This window comes from Aquarana catesbeiana, linkage group LG06, assembly GCF_042186555.1.
Source record: "Aquarana catesbeiana isolate 2022-GZ linkage group LG06, ASM4218655v1, whole genome shotgun sequence".
NCBI lineage: Eukaryota > Metazoa > Chordata > Amphibia > Anura > Ranidae > Aquarana > Aquarana catesbeiana.
In genome coordinates, this window is record NC_133329.1 from 352,094,552 (window position 1) to 352,116,798 (window position 22,247).

Here is a 22,247-nt window from a genome sequence, read left to right on the forward strand (position 1 = left end):
GTGGACTGATGAGACAAAAATTTAACTTTTTGGAAGGTGTATGTCCCATTACATCTGGTATAAAAGTAATACAGCATTTCATAACAAGAACATCATACCAACAGTCAGATATGGTGGTGGTAGTGTGATGGTCTGAAGCTGCTTTGCAGCTTCAGGACCTGGATGACTTGTCATAATTGATGGAACTCAATTCTGAGCTCCACCAGAAAGTCCTAAAGCAGAATGCCGGGCCATCAGTTTGTGACCTCAAGCTTAAGTGCACTTGGGTTATGCAGCAGGACAATGATCTGAAACACAACAGCAAGTCCATCTCCAAACAGTTCAAACAAAGCAAAATTTAGGTTTTGGAGTGACCTAGTCAAAGCCGGGACTTAAATCCAATTGAGATGCTCTATCATGCCCTTACACAGGCCGTTCATGCTGGAAAACCCTCCAATGTGGCTGAATTAAAACAATTCGGCAAAGAAGAGTGGGACAAAATTGCTCCACAGCAATGTGAAAGACTCATTGCCAGTTATCGCAAACACTCGATTGCAGTTGTTCCTGCTAAGGGTGGTACAACCAGTTATTGGGTATAGGGGGCAATTACTTTTTCACATAATGCCAGGCAGGTTTGGACAGATTTTTTGCCTTAATAAATAAAGCCATAATTTAAAAACTGCATTTTGCATTTACTCAGGTTATTTTTTGTAATAATAAAATTAGTTTGATGATCTGAGTCATTTAAGTGTGACATATATGCAAAAAAAAAAAAAAATTGGAAAGGGGGCAAATACTTTTTCACAGCATTGTATATATATATATATATATATATATATATATATATATATATATATATATATATATATATATATATATATATATATATATAGTGTGAGGGAAATTGTAGCTCATTGGTAGCGCTAAACAGTGAGCTTACTTCACACCAGAAGTGCTTTTCAATGCTTTTTCTGCCCACTTTTATTTAAAAGTAACAAAAAAGTTCACATGGATGTCTTCCCACGCAGGGTGTTATCACCATCAATACAACAAAACATAGAATTCAGCCTTGTGACTCTCTTCACTGCTCAGGCCTCTTGCCTTGGTCCTCCAGACCGTCAAACACACAATCCCAGTCCCAGTGCTCATGCACAAAATGTTGTACCTTCTGTCAGTTTGACTGTTTCTCCTGCAGCTCCCAGATGCTACATTCTCACAGGCTCAGGCCTTTGTCTGTTATGACCTGGACAGTGTGCACCTCACAGCTCCCTTCAAATACTGACCCCGTCAAGATTGACTTCTAACTCTGGCTCTAACATAAACCCAGCAAACACCTGTATTATCAGTGTGCCTGTTTCCAGCAAAATCTGGCTTAGACCACCATTTTAAGCATATATATATACTGATACACTGTATATATCCCTATAAATATATTTACAACATGTGTATACAGTATATTTCTGTTCAGACAACCTATAAGTTGTGAGTCTGAAGGTGCATTCCAGGTTTTTTTGCTGTATGTGTGGCAGTTGGAAAGTTCTTCCACATTTACTCAGGTGCCGATGCTCTCCCACACTATCTAAAAAACATACACAGAAAAATCCAAAAGAAAAACTATGGCCGGCGCCCCACATTAGATGTAATAGTTAGGAAGTGTTAGATTTTTCAACTTGAAAAAAAATAAAACATTTTTTTTTCTCAAACCACTTATTTACAATTGTTATGCCCCGTACACACGATCGGACATTGATCGGACATTCCGACAACAAAATCCATGGATTTTTTCCAATGGATGTTGGCTCAAACTTGTTTTGCGTACACACGGTCGCACAAAGTTGTCGGAATTTCCGATCGCCAAGAACACGGTGACGTACACCACGTACGATGAGACTAGAAAAGGCCAGTTCAGAACCAAGCGCGGCACCCTTTGGGCTCCTTTTGCTAATCTCGTGTTAGTAAAAGTTTGGTGAGAGACGATTCTCGCTTTTTCAGACTCGTGGTTTTCAGATCGTTTTCTGCTGTTCAGTTTGTGCTTGTGGGTTTGTAGCTGCTCTTCAGTGCATGCAGCGAGTGACGCGTGACTCTTGTCATTGTGTTCTTGTTCGTTCGTTACTGTTTTTCAGGTCGCTCTTCACAGGCCTTGCTGTTCTTCAGTGCGTTCTGTTACTTCGTTCTGAGCAGCTGACCGTTTTCTAGCCATGTTGCGTATACGTACTCCTCGTAGAGTTCGTGCTGTGCGGGGGCTTGGTGTTGGGGTCCTGACCTTGACACAAGTCCAGTCCATGAACAGGGTGGGGAGGAGTTCATGGACCAAGAATTGGTTGCTTCAGCGTGACCAGTTCTGTCATATGCCTTTGCTCCGTGAGATCCGTGAGAATAATCCTGATGATTTCAGGAACTTTCTCCTCGTATTTCATTGTTTGTTGGCTTTGCTGACCCCCTATATCAGCAGGCAGGATACCTGCATGAGGCAAGCCATCACTCCGGAGCAGAGGCTAGTCGCCACCCTGCGGTACTTGCGACGGGGAGAAGCCTGCAAGACTTGAAGTTCTCGACAGGCATCTCCCCTCAGGCTCTGGGGATCATTATCCCGGAGACCTGTTCTGCCATCATACAGGTCCTGCAGAAGGAGTATATTAAGGTAAGATTTTTATCCTTTAATATCACATTTTATTGTATTTAATGTTTGCTAATATATTGTATTTTTTCCTCATTCCCAAATTACCATAATTGGAATATGCTGTGAATGTCCCCTTTGTTCTCATGCATGCTGGATTTTTCTGTAATTATTTTTTTGTCCTTCATACATATTTGCCTTGACTAACCTCCCCAGCATGCTCTCCTGGTCCTATATTTACCTCATGTATTCACTTAACAATGTATTTTATCAGCTCCATAGTAGTGCTTTATCCCAAACACCCCCTAAAATGTTTTCAAATGTGATTTGTGCTTTAAATTCAGGCAGAGTGCCAGAGGCTTTTTTTGGGGGTTCCCCCAATCATTTGGAACCCTCCCTCCCCCCAACTGCTAAGTCAGCTGATAACAATTCTCTATCTATCCTCAATCATCTATCTGCTGACTTTGCCAAACCCATACACACTATACCCATCTCTTTTGTGGTCAGATTTATGGATGAATTCCCCAAAGCATGTAGTGCAGGGGCCTGCCTGTATACTTTCAAATGGTACTGTTTAAAGTTTTTGTATACTATTATCATCTTGATATTATTATCTTGGTAATAGCAGAATGTCCAAATGTGCTCAAATGTGTACAATGTGTATTTATATCTTTGTATTTAATGACAATGTGAAAAAAGCCTTCGCGCCACTAAATGTGCTGTATGCAAATTACTAAAACCAAATGGTAAATAAACAGTGACTAATTAATGAATAAAGTGCATGTAGTGCATATAGTGCAATCTAATATAAGCTGCCTGCAGCAGAACCTGAAGTGTGTCACAATTCACTCTCAATAAGTAAACCATAAAGTGATCCCGCGCTACAGCAAACAAATTAAGTGATAATAAATTAATAGATAAATCCACTAAATAAACTAAGTGTATCTAAAGCGTCTAAAGAGTTAATATATAAGTGAGCCTAAAATATTCCTTATAAATTAAAGGACACAGGAAGCACCTACATGGTTAACAGAGGACGGAATTAAAATTAGACTTGAGAAACTTAACATTAATAAATCACCGGGACCAGATGGCTTGCATCCGAGGGTACTTAGGGAACTCAGTCAGGTGATTGCCAGACCGTTGTTCCTAATTTTTACAGACAGTCTATTGACTGGAATGGTGCCAGCTGATTGGAGAAAAGCCAATGTAGCACCAATATTTAAAAAGGGCCCAAAAAACATCCCTGGGAATTACAGACCAGTTAGCCTAACATCAATAGTATGTAAACTCTTGGAGGGGATGATAAGGGACTATATACAAGATTTTAGTAATAAGAATGATATCATTAGCAGTAATCAGCATGGATTCATGAAGAATCGTTCTTGCCAAACCAATCTATTAACCTTCTATGAGGAGGTGAGTTGCCATCTAGATAAAGGAAGGCCCGTAGACGTGGTGTATCTGGATTTTGCAAAAGCATTTGACACAGTTCCCCATAAACGTTTACTGTACAAAATAAGGTGCGTTGGCATGGACCATAGGGTGAGTACATGGATTGAAAACTGGCTACAAGGGCGTGTTCAGAGGGTGGTGATAAATGGGGAGTACTCAGAATGGTCAGGGGTGGGTAGTGGGGTCCCCCAGGGTTCTGTGCTGGGACCAATCCTATTTAATTTGTTCATAAATGACCTGGAGGATGGGATAAACAGTTCCATCTCTGTATTTGCAGACGATACTAAGCTAAGCAGGGCAATAACTTCTCCGCAGGATGTGGAAATCTTGCAAAAAGACCTGAACAAATTAATGGGGTGGGCGACTACATGGCAAATGAGGTTCAATGTAGAAAAATGTAAAATAATGCATTTGGGTGTCAAAAATATGAATGCAATCTATACACTGGGGGGAGAACCTCTGGGGGAATCTAGGATGGAAAAGGACTTGGGGGTCCTAGTGGATGATAGGCTCAGCAACGGCATGCAATGCCAAGCTGCTGCTAATAAAGCAAACAGAATATTGGCATGCATTAAAAGGGGGATCAACTGCAGAGATAAAACCATAATTCTCCCGCTCTACAAGACTCTGGTCCGCCCGCACCTGGAGTATGCTGTCCAGTTCTGGGCACCAGTCCTCAGGAGGGACGTACTGGAAATGGAGCGAGTACAAAGAAGGGCAACAAAGCTAATAAAGGGTCTGGAGGATCTTAGTTATGAGGAAAGGTTGCGAGCACTGAACTTATTCTCTCTGGAGAAGAGACGCTTGAGAGGGGATATGATTTCAATTTACAAATACTGTACTGCTGACCCCACAATAGGGATAAAACTTTTTCGCAGAAGAGAGTTTAATAAGACTCGTGGCCACTCATTGCAATTAGAGGAAAAGAGGTTTAACCTTAAACTACGTAGAGGGTTCTTTACTGTAAGAGCGGCAAGGATGTGGAATTCCCTTCCACAGGCGGTGGTCTCAGCGGGGAGCATTGATAGCTTCAAGAAACTATTAGATAATCACCTGAATGACCGCAATATACAGGGATATGTAATGTAATACTGACACATAATCACACACATAGGTTGGACTTGATGGACTTGTGTCTTTTTTCAACCTCACCTACTATGTAACTATGTAACTATGTGACACACAAATGTGAAAAATAAATAGATCAATCCCAGGGCATGACAAAATAGTCTCTTAATCTGATGTTCAAAAAGTCATATGTACTCTTGAAAAAATAACTAAAAGAAGGAATCCTGTATAAATCGTTCCAGTAAAAGACAATGGGCAGGGAGAGATAAATATCCAAAGAATGAGCTCACAGAGCCCTCACCTTCACAACGTAATAAATCAGCATGCAATAAAGGGAGTTAATTCCGTTGTTCCAATCTTGACCACCAGGGAGTCCTGCTGTTTCACTTTGAATACGACCGCCTTCCCAAACGTGATATATCAGCATGCAATAAAGGGGATCAGTTCCGCTGTTCCAACCTTGACCACCAGGGGGTCCTCCGTTCCACCCAAACCTGACTTCCCATCAGAGTGCTCATCCGACCTCGTCACCTCCGCTTGGGGGGGGGGGAAGGGGGAAGACGAGGGTGAAAGGTAAAGGTGGGAGAAAAAGAGAGCTCCAATAGTGTAGCAAGTTAAAGCATAAAGGTTTATTTTAATACTAAAGCTGGACTCTTACACTGCAATGTTAAAAATAAGCATGCATCAGCAAACACATGTATCAGCAAACAAGGCGTCTGAACGCCACTCTCACGTCACTTCCGGTGCACTTCAACCTCCGGCCACTCCCTACACGTTACGTCATCATGTGACTTCATCAGGGGATGCGGATTGGCTGTGGCGATTGTGTATATATCTCAAAAAACCGGAAATGAATTAGTGGCCATTTTGTTGTGGTCCGTTCTACTTAGCAGCAGCGGCCATTTTCTTATAGTCAATCTTGTGCTTCTACAGCGGCCATTACATAGAATAATACTCCTCTGCTGACACTTCTAAAAAGGCGTACTCGTAGGTAAACGGAGACTGAGAGTCAACATAGGGTCTAGTTATTTTACAGCGCATGACTCCTTACCACACACAATTATGTCTTCCGTTTGTAGAAAATTCAACCAAGTTACACACTAAACATATTTATACAAGGTAATGAAGTCCATTGAGACATCACTACTGCTAATAATTTTTTTTTTCACAGGGATAAAATTATTAGCAGTAGTGATGTCTCAATGGACTTCATTACCTTGTATAAATATGTTTATGGCCCGTTATATCAAAAGTGTGTAACTTGGTTGAATTTTCTACAAACGGAAGACGTAACTGTGTGTGGTAAGGAGTCATGCGCTGTAAAATAACTAGACCCTATGTTGACTCTCAGTCTCCGTTTACCTACGAGCACGCCTTTTTAGAAGTGTCAGCAGAGGAGTATTATTCTATGTAATGGCCGCTGTAGAAGCACAAGATTGACTATAAGAAAATGGCCGCGGCTGCTAAGCAAGAACGGACCACAACAAAATGGCCGCTAATTCATTTCCGTTTTTTTGAGATATATACACAATCGCCACAGCCAATCCGCATCCCCTGATGAAGTCACATGATGACGTAATGCGTAGGGAGTGGCCGGAGGTTGAAGTGCACCAGAAGTGACGTGAGAGTGGCGTTCAGACGCCTTGTTTGCTGATACATGTGTTTGCTGATACATGCTTATTTTTAACATTGCAATGTAAGAGTCCAGCTTTAGTATTAAAATAAACCTTTATGCTTTAACTTGCTACACTATTGGAGCTCTCTTTTTCTCCCACCTTTACCTTTCACCCTCGTCTTCCCCCTTCCCCCCCCGAGCGGAGGTGACGAGGTCTGATGAGCACTCTGATAGGAAGTCAGGTTTAGGTGGAATGGAGGACCCCCTGGTGGTCAAGATTGGAACAATGGAATTAACTCCCTTTATTGCATGCTGATTTATTACGTTGTGAAGGTGAGGGCTCTGTGAGCTCATTCTTTGGATATTTATCTCTCCCTGCCCATTGTCTTTTACTGGAACGATTTATACAGGATTCCTTCTTTTAGTTATTTTTTCAAGAGTACATATGACTTTTTGAACATCAGATTAAGAGACTATTTTGTCATGCCCTGGGATTGATCTATTTATTTTTCACATTTGTGTGTCCTTTAATTTATAAGGAATATTTTAGGTTCACTTATCTAATATACTTATCTATGTATATTAACTCTTTAGATGCTTTAGATACACTTAGTTTATTTAGTGGATTTATCTATTAATTTATTATCACTTAATTTGTTTGCTGTAGCGCGGGATCACTTTATGTTTTTTTTTTTTTTTATATATCTTTGTATTAAGACACTTCTTACCTGTCCAGTGGGCTGCCAATAGTGTAACTAAGGAGGGGCTGGCCAAAGTAATACCCATTATTTAGGCATTCATCTCTCAATGAAGTGGAGAGGGTTACCTGTCCAAGAGTTCCCCCCCTATAATGTTAGAAATGGCCCATGAGAGGGGGTGGGGGAGGGGGAATCTGATAGGTGTACCTTATACTTTGGTCTTCAAAAACTCCCTCAAATAAATGCTATCTTGATGTTGGCCAATGTTTGTGTCTAATCTGCTTTCCCTGTTTATGTGCAAAATGACTCTTTTTTTTTCTTGTTTGACTCCACAGTTTCCTTCCACACCACAGGAATGGCAGACTGTGGCCTCCCACTTTGCCCAGTGGTGGGACTTTCCTAACTGCGGAGGGGCAATTGATGGGAAACACGTCCACATCATCCCACTACCCAACTCGGGGTCATACTATTACAACTATAAGGGGTTCAATAGTATTGTGATGTTGGCGGTGGTGTCGGCTACTTACTAGTTCCTGTATGTGGATGTGGGGAAGAATGGCCGGATGTGAGATGGTGGAGTCATCGCCCAGACGGAGTTCTACAGGCATCTCCAGAATGGCAGCTTGGACTTGCCACCTCCAGAAGACAATGTGGAAGGACTCCCATTCGTCTTTGTTGCAGATAAAGCATTTGCACTGGGGGACCATCTTATGCGGCCATTCCCGATGAGGACCCTCACCCCAGACCAGAGGGTTTTTTATTACTGGCTGGCCAGAGCCAGAAGAGTGGTGGAGAACACATTTGGAATCATGGCCAGCCAGTTCCGCCTATTTCTTACACCCATACACATGGCGGAGTACAAACTGAATCATATCATCTTGGTATGTTGTGTTCTTCACAACTTTTTACGGCAACATTCTGCCAACTATGCTGGCTCAGTTGGGCCTGAGGCTGGAATACAAAATGAACCAACCCTGACGGTGCTTGAAAGTGGCCGTCCTGGCTTGCCCCCCCTGAGTGCTCGTGATGTCCGTCTAATATACCTTGAATACTTTGCGGGCAGGGGGGCTATCAATATGCCAGACAATGTCTGAAACCTTTTTCAAATAAAAAAAGAATTTAACTACTAAAATCTTTGGTGACATTTACTGCTTGTGTTTCTTTTAGCTGACCCTGACAGAAATGTGGTGAGTCCTGAAAATGGCATGATTGTGTAACATTACAAAGCATTGTTGGGTGTTATTTATAGAAGGCAAAGACACTCTGCACTACAAGTGCACTTGAAACTGCACTTGTAGTGCAAAGTGGATTTTCCCTTAGGAAATAACCCCTATTGTCACTGAAAACACCAATTAGAGCACAACAATAATTCACACTTTCTTAATTAACAATCTTTTTAATACCAGCACAATCACATGTGCATTTAGAAAAGGTTTTTAAAACAAACCAACATGTTTGTTGTATAAAATTTTTTGGGGTTTACATTAGAAAAAGTAGAATAATGTCCATTTAAGATAAAACAGGCATGTTTAAAACAAACAAGAAAGACACAAATCTTGAACTTACAGGAACTTGAAGGCAATATCAGACATGAGTATTTACAAACTGTGTTTGATATTGCGTTCAGATGAGGTGAAGTCACCCCTAGAAAAGCCAAATTTTGAAGATGCACACCAATTGCCGAATGTCAACATGTGCTAGCTGCCATCATGGGGGATCAAGGGACGTGTTTTGTGGGTGCAACCCCTTCCTCACAGCTACTTTATTATTGAGGAAGGGGTTGCACCCCCAAAACGCGTCCATTGATCTCCCGTGATGGCAGATAGCACATGTTGACACACTGTGTGCCTCTTCAAAATTGTGTTTTTCGCAAATATGTAAAAAAATGGTAACCATTTTTAGGTCACAAAAAGCGCAAAAAAAATAGGGATTTTGAGGGGTTTTAAACTCTCCCTAAAACATCAATGATGTTCTTCATTTTTTTTTAACATCATTGATGCTTTTCTGGATGTTTTCCAAGTCCCTATTACACCCCATGATCTCCCCGATCAGGATCTGTGCACTTTCCGAGGTGAAATGCCCTGGATCCACAACATCACGATCACCTAAAAAGATAGAAACAAAAACACACCGTGTATTATAAATATGCCGGTATCCATCTCTTACCTGAGCCTGTGGTCGCAGACACTCACTTGTTGTGGTGCCAATTTCAACCACGTCTTCCTCCTCCTGCTCTGCTTGGCTTGGGTGGATTTCCCCTTCTTCCAGAGGAGGGGGGTCTGTGGTCTCCTCGGAATGGGGGGTGTCCTCCGAGTCTTTTACCCCCTATGTAAAAAAAAATAGGTATACTTAGCACACAGATATTTCATGGCAGAAATAGGAATATAAAACATTGCTTGGAAGTGGGGTACAATTGTCTATTTTGGCAGAGTTCCATGATTGTCCTTTGTCAAGCTTCAATACTTTACCTGTTTTGTACAAGCTTCACAGATGGAGACACCCCTATAGTATACACTGGAGCACCTGTGTGGGCCCCCTAATAAAAAGGGTGTTCTTGTGTCCCACAGTAGAGCTCCAGCGTCCAGATGTGTAAACAGCTACTGAGTATCCTCTCCTTACACAGAATCTAGTTTGCATTTCATTCTAGTTACAAACCCATCTACACAACCAAATTATTTGCAGACAAGTAGGCCATAAAAAATGTGGGCAAATGCATATGACCAAAACAATGGTGTTTTCTAGGCCGAACAAACAATAATGTGCCCATGAACATTAAAGTTGCCATTTTAAACTTGATAACAGTTAAGAAAAGCACATGGAGCAGCACGAACGTAATAAACATAAAGAATAGGAACACAGCACAACTACTTACTTTTTTGCAGCACTCTCCGGATCTTTCTGTACTGCTCGTGCTCTCTTAATTTGAGATCCGACCACCGCTTCCTGAGCTGATCTTTCGATCGCCGTACCCCGAAATTCCAGTGCAGACTCTTGACCACTTTCGCCATGACCTTGGCCTTTCTGACATTGGGGTTGGGGTAAGGTCCATACTTCCCGTCATAGTCAGCCCTCTTCATGATGTCAACCATCTCCACCATCTCCACAAAGGACATATTTGAGGCCTTAAATCGACTCCTTCTGAATCGTGACATTATAGCCTCCGGGCTTTCCTCCTCCTCGTTTGTCTAATTATCAGACACCTGCTCTGACTCCGCCATGTGCTCTTCCCCCACTGCGTCGAATGAGAAGGGGCGGGGAATAGACTAGAAAGAACATGAGGGGTGGGCGGAGTTTCACGCATGCACAGTGTCTATAAAGCGTAACACGTGTGCGTAGTACGTACGATCTGTGAGCGGAGGAAGGACTAACGGAGGCACCGATCATGATTGCGAAGGTAAGATTTAACATTGGGCCTATACTGCTTCTAGATTGAGGCCTGTATTTGCACAAGTTTAGAAGACTTTAGACTGACATTAGGATTTGTCTTGTGTTGTGTCTTGCAGTGAAAATGGATATCTTGAAAGATAAGGACTTTATGCCAATCTTCATTGATATGTTCAGGGAGCTGCCCTGTCTATGGCAGATAAACCACCCTGATTATAAGAACCAAACAAAGGGGAAGGCAGCGCTGGATAATTTGTTGGAATTTGTGAAGACGGTGATCCCCACGGCAGACATCACCTATTTGAAGATCCTAATTGGTGGCCTGAGGAGCACTTATCTAAGGGAGCACAAGAAGGTCCAGGATTCCCAGAGATCAGGAGCTGCTGATGACATTTATGTCCGCAGGCTGTGGTACTATGACAGACTGCATTTTCTGGCAGGTCAGACTAAACACAGGCCAGCACTCTCCACTCTTCCTTCCATGCTTCCTTCCCCCCCAGCTGAGGCTTCTGACGCCCAGCCTGAGCCTTCCAGGCAGCAACATGTGGAGGAGACCAGATTGAGCCTGAGCATTCTTCTAAATATTGCTGGTTGTCCAATTAATGATGTTAAATAGATGTTAGTTTGGATTGCTAATTTATGATTGTGATTGATGAAGCAAAAACTAAAACCATGTCCCTTTTTCATACACAGGGAAGTCTCAGCCAGGAGGTGGCCGGGCCAAGCAGGCTGCCTGATACCCAGGTCCCTCCCCTACACCTTCAAAGAAAAAGTGTCAGGAAGAGGAGTAACCTGGAGGAGGCTGCCATAGGCCTCTTTTGGAAGGCTACAGAGGCCCTGAGAACCCCCCACACTGTGGAGGAGGACTTTGCTGGCATAACTGCCTGCAAAATGATGCAGATGGGGGAGGGCGAATGACTCCTGTGTGAGTTCTTAATTTTGGAAGCTCTCAATAAGGGGTTGAGGGGCCAAATAACATGTGCTACCCACATTTGTGACCTCACACATAGTCCTCCTCCTCCTCCAGGTCCTACTCCTCCTCATCCTCCTCCAGGTCCTCCTCCTCCTCCAGGTCCTACTCCTCCTCCTCCTCCAGGTCCTACTCCTCCTCCTGCCACATCTCCAACACCAGAGCCACAGCCGGGAAGGAAGCGTGGAAGGAAGACCAGAGAGTGATGACCTGGGTTCAGTCTGGTCTGGCAAAAGATGCAGCCTCTTGTAGTACCACAGCCTGGGGACACAGATGTCATCTGCTGCTTTCCGGATCTCTGGGACTTCTGGACCAGATTGCACTCCCTTATATATGGACTTCTCAGGCCACCAATTTTGCTGTAAAATAATTGATGTGTGCCCTGGGGGTCCAAGGCTTCGCCAATTTATGATGTTTATCCAGCGTTGCCTCCCTCTTTGTTTGGTTCTGAGCCCTTAATAAAGGAATTTTTGGTTCAATTATACTCGCCTATGTGTGTTTTCCTTCAAAAAGGACAGTTTGTGAGGATTCAGGTACATTTCAAAAATACAATGTGAAATTAACAAGGGACACCAACACCAAGCAATCTCCTTGAGATTAAATAATACAAGATAATAATGGTGTTGTGGTAACTTGACACATAAAACACACACAAAAATATTATGGAGTAAAACCAATTAAAAAAAAAAAACATCAGCTTTGAAAAAAATACAAAACAAAAACAAAAAAAATCAGCCTTGAAAAAAATACAAAACAAAAAAACAAAAAACAAATTTGGTCAGATGTGACAAATCAAAATATATTGAGGGAATCACAATAAATAATAAAGAAAGAAGTTTGTGAGAACTCTGTGTGAATATGAACAGCAAAACTACTTCATTCTTCTCACATTATAAAGAAGAAGAGAGTGCGCTGTATTAAACCATTTTTTACATTGCAACGAAAGTGCTCTATCCACGCTAATTTTACCAGACCGAGCTGTTCCGTCTCGGAATTTCTTCTGAGCATGCGTGGCACTTTGTGCATCGGAATTATCCACACACGGTTGGAATTGACGCAATTGGATTTTTTTGTCGGAAAATTTTATAGCCTGCTCTCAAACTTTGTGTGTCGGAAAATCCGATGGAAAATGTCCGATGGAGCCCACACACGGTCGGAATTTCCGACAACAAGCTCCGATCGCACATTTTCCGTCGGAAAATCCGACCGTGTGTACGGGGCATTAGAGTAGCTCTCAAAATTGATAGGAAGTGGCAGACAAAACTAATTCTATAGGGAGTCAGGAGAGCCTTTTATACTGTAATAATTGAATCATCGAATCAAGAGCTTTTGGCTATATATAAAACAGAATATTTTACTTCTAACGCTATTAAAGTTGCAAGGTACCATATTAATGGTCTGAAACCTATTATTTTTAGAAAATATATCTGTCTCCATGCAGATGGTATCTTGGTCTATGACTACAATAAACATATGTCCCTTGTAGAAGTTAACATTGGGTGGTCAGATGAGTAAAGGAGATATGTGGAGAAGACACCTAACTATAATAGTGGTGATGGAGCCCAAGTGAACACACAATAGAAGAATGTAATATCATTGGTTTATATCCAAATGGGATGATTTCTATATTTCTTGGGTTGATCATAATAACATGTTTCTTGGCACTAAGCTGGCCACTGCTTCAGATAAGGTTTGTAAAACATCTATAGGTAAAAGAAAGTGATATAATCATTGAAATGTTAATACAGTAAAGGAAAAAAGACCTACCTTTAACATTATTGCTTTCAAGAAAGAAATGCATAAGTAATTAAAATGTAATAACCTCTTTTAATATTAATTACTATTACAACAAAAAGTCTTTTTTTAATTTGCCCTTATTTTATCTGATTTTAATGTAAGCTATTGTTTACAATGCATAATGTAATTTAACAATATTTAACAGTATTTAACAAGATAATTTTATTATTTAATTTGATTGATTCCTTGTAAGAACAATATAAATGTTACTTTTATTATCTTATTTGCTTCATTACTCTTTCCCTTGTCTTATCAATTTCTTTTACCCAGAGTTGTATCACACAAAATATTATTATTATGATTATTATTATTATTATTATAATTATTGTTATTACTATTAATATTCAGAATATGTATAGTGTCATCAACTTGTGTACCACTTTACAAAATAAAGGGTGATAAGACAGTTACAATACAATTTGATACAAGAGAATTAGGAAGGCCATGCCTGGGGGAGCTTATAATTAAAACGCAAGGCACATATGGTACAAAAGATAATAACTGCGGGGATGAGATGATGGAGAAAGTAGAAGTACATAAGAAATAACCAACTTTGTGCCACAAAGCACATTTTTGGTGTGTTCAACAAAATCAAACAGACAATAAATAAACACTTTTTCATATAAGCCACTGAGGTTCCATCTACCAACTTCTCATGTCCCAATGTATCTTTTGTTCTTTTTTTTTTACAGCATTTTATGTACTACAAAATGACAGGTTCAATTAATACAATGATGGAGAATGCGTCACATGCAATCACTTAGCAATCACTTTTGGACAACAATTAAAGATGTAAAAAATTTACAAAAAAAAGCTCTCATGAATAAAAGAAAAACATCATAAGCTTGTACTTAGTCTGATAACAACTATTTTTTTCTGTATTTAAAGAGCTCCCAGCTAGCAAGTTTCTAATGACATAAAATAATTATAACACTACTTCAACAAAGAGGATGGAAATTAGAAGAAAGGAGGAAAAAAAATGGATGGACTAGATGCAATACGAACGTGCTGAAAAATAGCCATAGTAACCAGTCACATAAATAGTCATGAAATGAAAAGTTTCAGATTTGTATTGAAGTAAAAAAAACTACTTAGAGAAAGGCCAACAGGCCAGACTAAATAATCCTCGACTTAACGTCCAATTCTGAATCACATATTAGCTGCGGAGATTTTAATGTAAATATGCCATTACACTGTCATTACAGTGATCACACCGCATGGCTCACAGGTCACATCCCAGCCACTGTTAATTTTGCAGGCAAAAGCTTTTTTTCTCTTGAAATGTTAATAACTTTCTATTAGTTAATGTAGCGTGACTAAAATTCAGATTAGATATAATTCATTTTAATATCTGTGACTGGCTATCCTGATCATTTAGCAATAGTTTCCAGCTCAATACAAGATGCTAAATTGGACTCATTTGCATAGCCCCCGTTAAAGCCAACCATTCTCCAAGTCTAGGCATCTTCAAATTAATTTAAGAGATTTTTTTTTTTTTTTGCTTGCTGGCTTTTGCATTCTGTATAAAATCTTTTGCTTACAACTAATTGAAGATTCCATAAGCCCACAACGCTTCATTTTTTTTCTCGCCCTACTAGAACAAATGACTAGCTAATGCCATGAGTGGTTGTTAATCGGTGCAGGATAAAATAACTGTATACTGCTTCAGAATACAAATAAGGCTTAAATTGGTAACTCTATGTCAACCAGTCAGAACTATTAAAAATGTCTAAAAAGCATTAAATGCAGGATATACCCAATTAAGCCACTGAAAGTCAAAAGTTATTTCTTCTTAAATGGCCCTTGGGCAATGGATGCATATTTAATTGATATAAGAAAGCCTAAAAAACATTGTGTTAGTACAATATCACAGAAAAAGAACAGTAGTTTAGAATGTACAATGCAAAAAAGACAACAAAGAATTCCAACAAAGATGTTGTGGTATATTTCTGCTCTTCAGTACAGCTTTGATATGCATTAGGATAAAAGGCTATTACGTTAAAATGTACAGAGCATGAGTACTTTTATTTATGTTTATTTTTCTTTAGAAATCGAGACTTGGAAAAAAATGTATTTACAGTATATTCTGTTCTGTAAATGTTTCTTTCTAATGTTAAGAGACTATTCTAGCCAATATGCAATATTCAGTAAGAGATTGCATTTGATGGAGATGCTTCACTCTTATTTATTGATGTTAATATTAAGGTTCTTGGTGTTATGGTGACAGGTTAGATTTATGGTTTTCTTTAAAGTGTATCTCTAGATAAAACCTTTTTCATGAACTGTAATGGCATCCCAGCCTTAGTCTGTAGGGTTCAATTTTGAGTTGGCCCACCCTTTGCAGCTATAACAGCTTCAACTCTTCTGGAAAGGCCGTCCATAAGGTATAGGAGTGTGTCTATGGGAATGTTTGACCATTCTTCCAGAAGCGCATTTGTGAGGTCAGGCATTGATGTTGGATAAGAAGGCCTGGCTCGCAGTCTCCACTCTATTTCATCCCAAAGATGTTCTGTTTGGTTGAGCTCAGGACTTTGTGCAGGCCAGTCAAGTTCCTTCACCCTGAACTTGCTCATCCATGTCCTTCATTCATGCCCAGAAGAGTTAAAGCTGTTATAGCTGCAATGGGTGGGCCAACTCAGTATTGAACCCTACAAACCAAGACTGGGATGCCATTCAAGTTCATGTGCTTGTAAAGGCAGGCTTTACAATACTTTGGACAACATAGTGTATGTTTAGGGGAGATCTGTCTAATGGGAATTCCCCTCACTTTTTGAAATTTACCTTAACTTCCTGTTGCATCTCAGCAACTGGAAATTAACAAAAAAATATCCATTAGTACACAAACAGCAAAAAAAATAATAATTTGACTACTATTTTCAAAACAAACAAAAAAAAGCTTTGGCTTTACATGCACATTATATGTTGATGGTTATGTTTTTGGGTTGAGGTCAGAAAAAAACTTTTAAGTTTTGGTTAGGTTTTGTGTTTAGTTTTGAGATTAACAGTAAACGTAAAGGAGGAATTGGGGCAATTAAATTTTACATTCAAAGTGTTTGTCCCGCAGAAAAAAAAAACTTTTTTTCAGTTTTGGACAAAGTTAAAAAAAAAATAATAGCCTGAAATTGAAAAGAAATAAGAAGCCCAACAATAGCGGAATGGATATGTGAAATGAATGAAATTCAGTATATGGAAAAACAGATAAGAGAAGAGGGGTTTATAACAAGCCATATACCAGAAATCTGGCAAAAATGGGATGAGTTTCGGTCATCAAGAGGAATGTTAGAATTTATATAAATGTAAGGAATAGGAATTTGGGGTTTAAGTTTTTTTTTTTTTTTTCCTTTTATGGACTGGCTGGTTGTATGAAAGAGGTGTGGATGGTATATAGGTATGAACGAGGCTGTAATAGGGAAGGTAGAAAGGAAGCGATAACGATTGAGCTTGTATGCCAATTTATGGATAGGCATATTAAAATATCATTATAGGCACTTTTTTGTATATTGGATATGATGTAAAGATGGATATGTTCAATTGTTATATACTGGTAATTAATTAATGTTTTATAAAAATTTTGAGTGAAAATCTAATAAAGAGAGATTGAAAACAAAGTGAAAAGGATGGGTAGTTGACTGTTTGCCTCACTGTAACCACCTGCAGGAGGGGGGTGGGGAGGGAGGGTAGGGGGGGGCGGGCGGGAGGAAATTTAAGAGGAATTGCATTACTGTGATACAATTGTGTAAGCTTGGTTGTGTGCCCTGTATGGTTTGGGTTTTGTATTGATAAATTATTAAATAAAGAATTAAAAAAAAAAGAAAACAAAGTGAAAAAAAATTAGAACCCCTGTCAGATTTTATCTTCCAGTGTATAAATTTACCCTCAGTTCCTGTCCTGCTGATACCAGACAGGAAGTCAGAAGACTGCTGACAACATTTTACCAGACAGGAAGCCTTTTTAAAAACAACCAGGTAAGGCTATAGCTCCAGTTAGGTTTGTATTTCTGTTTGTAACCCTATTTCACATGTTCCTGCACTTCCTGTTTGGTGAAACCATTCTTTGTAGGAGAAGAAGTGTAAATCTTTTGAATTATCTCTGATAGTAGTAAAAACCAAAGCTGAAATGCTTCTCTGCTCTATCCAAAAGAAAAAAAGTTTTTTGGCCTTATATATACTTAAAACATATGATTATTGCTATGCCACAATATTATACTCACTTCCTCATTGACAGAGTCCGGCTCTCCTCTATAGGGAAATTGGGTGAAAACGGACCATCTGTTTGTTTTCACCTGATCTTATCTGATCCAATCCTCCAGATGGATGGAAAATAGGGCCACCATCCATCTGGACTTGGCAGACAGGATCGGATAGCAGTGGGTGTCAGCGGACATGTCATCACTGACATCTGCCCGTGTAAAAGGGCCCTAACCTTTCAAAGAATACCCAGCTGCGTGTAAGGAAAAGCAGACATGCTTGGATGAAGAAAATCAACAGAGCTTCAGCTCATTCTTTGGATTTGGGGTAAATTCCCTTGCTTTTGGGTATAACTTATAATTATACTAATATATACTGGTTTCACCAAGTGGCTTGTCCTTTTCATCATGCTCAACACTCTTGGTGTTATGTAGGGTCATTTGTTTATGAGCTCATGTTGATAGTAGTCACTGGATGTGTTTGAATTATGGAAAATAAACTACCTATTATGCCTGTTTGATTGTATGAGATAGATTCAAGGGCTTGGCACTACAGAGGCCTAAATATAAAAGTGAAAGTAAACGTGTAAAAGATTACCCTTTTCTGTAACTGGTAATTCTAGCATCCCTCCAGTAGTGGTCCAATAACATGACCACTGCTGAAGTATTCATCTCATGGTCCATTACCCTGAAGATGTGGCTTACCACAAAATGCGAAGTTTATTTTGTGACATCACCACACACACTGCCCATCAGTTTTTAATTGACTATGCGTGTGAGTTTTGTGTTAATAATTAAATAATACATTTGGATGATAAAAAAAGAAGGTGAAAGCACAAAATATACCATTCAAAGACATATATAGGATAACAATGGTGTGGGAGTAAATCCACAAGGTAAGCTCTGTCTGGGAGCTGAAAGTGGAGCAGGGCAAGGGCCAATGCAAACAGTGGGTCCCAAAAGGAAGGAATTCTTGTGATACAGCCCACAGAGACCACTGTGCGTTGTCGTCCAGCTACTACTCATTCCTGGTAGCTGGACGGCAATACATGATAGAGCAGAGGGAGAGGTGGCGACACTTCAAGCATTAAAAATCCATGTTCATTAAAAAATGATTAAGATCCTGGACAAGACATGCACAAACACAGCTCTAAGAGCAGCAACAAATGTGTTTCACACCACTGTGCTTAATCATTAATCATCAATACACGGTAGTCTCTGTGGGCTGTAACACAAGGATTCCTTCCTTTTGGGACCCGCTGTTTCCCTTGGCCCTTGGTCTACTCCACTTTCAGCTCCCAGACAGAACTTACTTTGTGGATTAACTCCCACGCCATTATTATCCTATATACATCTATCTTGGGATGGTGTCTTTTGTGCTTTTACCTACTTTTTCCGGTTGATATACATGGTCTCTCCACTGACACTACTGAGGAAGTGAGCGCTGTTCCATGAAACACATTGAGATTTCAGCCAAATATGTACCTCTCTAAATGTGTTTGCAATATTGTATATATTCAATTAGTGTATATCAACATATGTACATAATGTCTATGCTATGACACAGGTATTATCTATATTGTCTATTATATCTGGTTTTAACTTTAATATGGAATAAAAAAAATGTGGTATTTTTTTAGGAAAACTGTCATCAATCTTATTTGGCACAACTTATAAAAGTCCCATTAACACTAACTCTTTTAGGTGTGTTATACCAATAAGCATCAGTGGTGGAGCATCAGATGAACTTTTACATGTGAACTATATGGATTTATGGAACAGGAAAACTTTGGATCAGCAGCACACCCACACAGGAAGTAAAGTAGAAAGTCTTTATTGAAAATAGAATTATAATAAAAGCAATGGATGGGTACAGGCAGAGGAAATGCAGGTAGGTTGACGTGTTTCACACTATGGAAGTGCTTTGTCAAAACCACAAGATTGGAAAAGCCACAGTCTCTTTTATAACACATAAATCGCATGAAATTTGAGAAAAATTCTGGACAGCCGCACTCCAAAAAATAGCCTTTATTCGTCAAAAAAGAATAAAAAAATACATGCCACAGCAGAACAGACAGAAGAGCTGATGCGTTTCACACTATCAAACAGCACTTAATCATATTAAGCGCTGTTTGATAGTGTGAAATGCATCAGCTCTTCTGTCTGTTCTGCTGTGGCATGTATTTTGTGATTCTTTTTTGACGAATAAAGGATATTTTTTGGAGTGCGGCTGTCCAGAATTTTTCTCAAATTTCATTGCTATACGCATTGCCAGCACCTGTGGCTTCCAAACTAGAGGAGAAGTTCATTCAAATCTGACTTGCCTGGAGTGGTGACATCCCTTTCTCTGTTCTCTCTGGATTTTACATAAATCACATGACAGCACAGGTGCAAATCATCAGATTGAACTCAGCAATTGCAAACATACAACAATAAAATATCATCCTCAAAAAGGATGGAAATATGATGTGTCAAGATGTTTCTAATTTTTCAAAATTCAAGACTAAAGGGGGTTGAAAACACTGTAATATTTATACCTCCTCGTCTAGGAATTTTATCACACAGAAGTTTCTCTCTCTCTGTACCCTCTGCAATATTAATAGCCCTGTGAAGCGTGTTCTCACCATAACCCCTCCTCAAAAATCTATCGTTCATACTCTCTACTACATAATCTCCACAATCTGAGAAACTATATGAATTTATATATGAACTGCATAGATATTTACTATATATATTTTGGACTTTATGCACTTTACTGAATTGTTTACTGCACACAGTGTACTTAAAAAAATATCACTTATTATTATTTATAATTTATGATGTGTTATAGTGCACCAGCACTCTGTTTAAAGAAATAGCACTATATGTTTTTTTAAAACAAAACATAAATAAGAATGGTCCTTTGTTGTCAACGTTGGTAAACTTCTCTGAGAAATGCTAGGCAGTTTTTGCAGGAGTCAATGCATGCACACAAAATCTGGCTGCAGAGGACCAGCAGCACTAAGATCCAACAATGACTTATAAAAATTTTAAAAAGTATTCTATTAAAAAAAAAATCAGTTGTTTATATAACACTTCACTTTAGAAAACTAAATGTTATTTATCTACTTTAAGGCAAAGTCATGGAGCCACTGGGTCTGCTTGAGCAGTGTCTCCCACAATCCTCCAACCAACCACTAGGTCCGCTTAAGCAGTCCTCCACATCCACAGACAACATGCGCTGATACCTGAAAGCTGTGTATGGGATCCAGGGCTGAAAAGATGAAAATCTCACCTCATTTAAAAAAGCAAGGTCAGATACTGCAGCCCACCCTAGCATCCCCCAAGTTTCAGTGGTGCCCTTCCCAGGCTGCTTTGGATGCTATGCAGGGCTAGGTGCTCCTACTTCTTTCCATCCTGTTGATCACCTCACTGCACAGCTTCCCTGAGACTCGGGGGAGGGGAAATGCCAGAGCGGGCATCCAGGGCACATGTCCCATATGTCTTGACTAGTTCCCCAGGTGCTGATGCTGCCCACTGGCCATGCTTCCTTGCAGACTGCCGCTGTGTGATAGAGGCAGAACAGTAAGTGTGCTCGGTGTTAAAAAAAAGCCCATGCTCGCTGCTATCTAATAGAGCTGTGTCAGCTGCTAAACGTAAGAAGAGCAGTGAGCCTTATATGGGAGAAGGTTTATGGTGTGTGCAGCGCTGATAAGGGGGTGCTGGACACAGGAAGGAGAGCTGTGGAAAGGGGAAAAGGTTGACTGCTAAGTGCAGAGGTGAGAAATGTAGATGAGTGGGGGCTGGGGCTGAGTACAAAGGTGAGAACGGGCTGGGTGTTGCATGCAAAGGTGAGAATTGTAGACAGATGGAGTTGGGTGCTGTGTACAGAGGTGACAGCTTTGAATTGGGGTGATGTTAGGTGCAGAGGTGAAAGCTGTGGATGGGTGAGGTTTGGATGCAGAGGTGAGAGCTGTAAATGAAGGTTCAGAGGTGAGAGATGCGAGTGGAGGAGGGGGGGTGGTAAGAGCTGTTGATGTTTAGTTGCTGGTGGAGGGGAGAGCTGTGGATGGAGTGGGGTGCAAAGATGAGAGCTGTGGACAGGGGATGCCAACATTAAATGTTGCAGGGATCAGTGATGAGTTGTGAACAGGGGAAACAGGGAATTGTGGATAAGGAGTGCAAAGATGTGTTGTGAATAGGGGGTCTAGACGTGAGCTGTGAAGGGGGTGCAGAAGTCAGATGTGAAATAACTGCAGGGGTTATTTTTGTACAGGAGGTAAACTGTGCAAGAGAGGTGAGCTGTGGACAAGGGATGTAAAGGTGAGCTGTGGATGGGAATGCAGAGGTAAGTTGGGGATAGGGACACCAATGTGGGCTGTAGACAGGAGATTCAAAAGATGAGCAGTGGACTGGGGATGCAGTGAAAATTTGTGGACAGGGCACAGAGGACACCTGTGGACAGAGGGTGCACAGGTTAGCCGTGCTATGGGATGAGA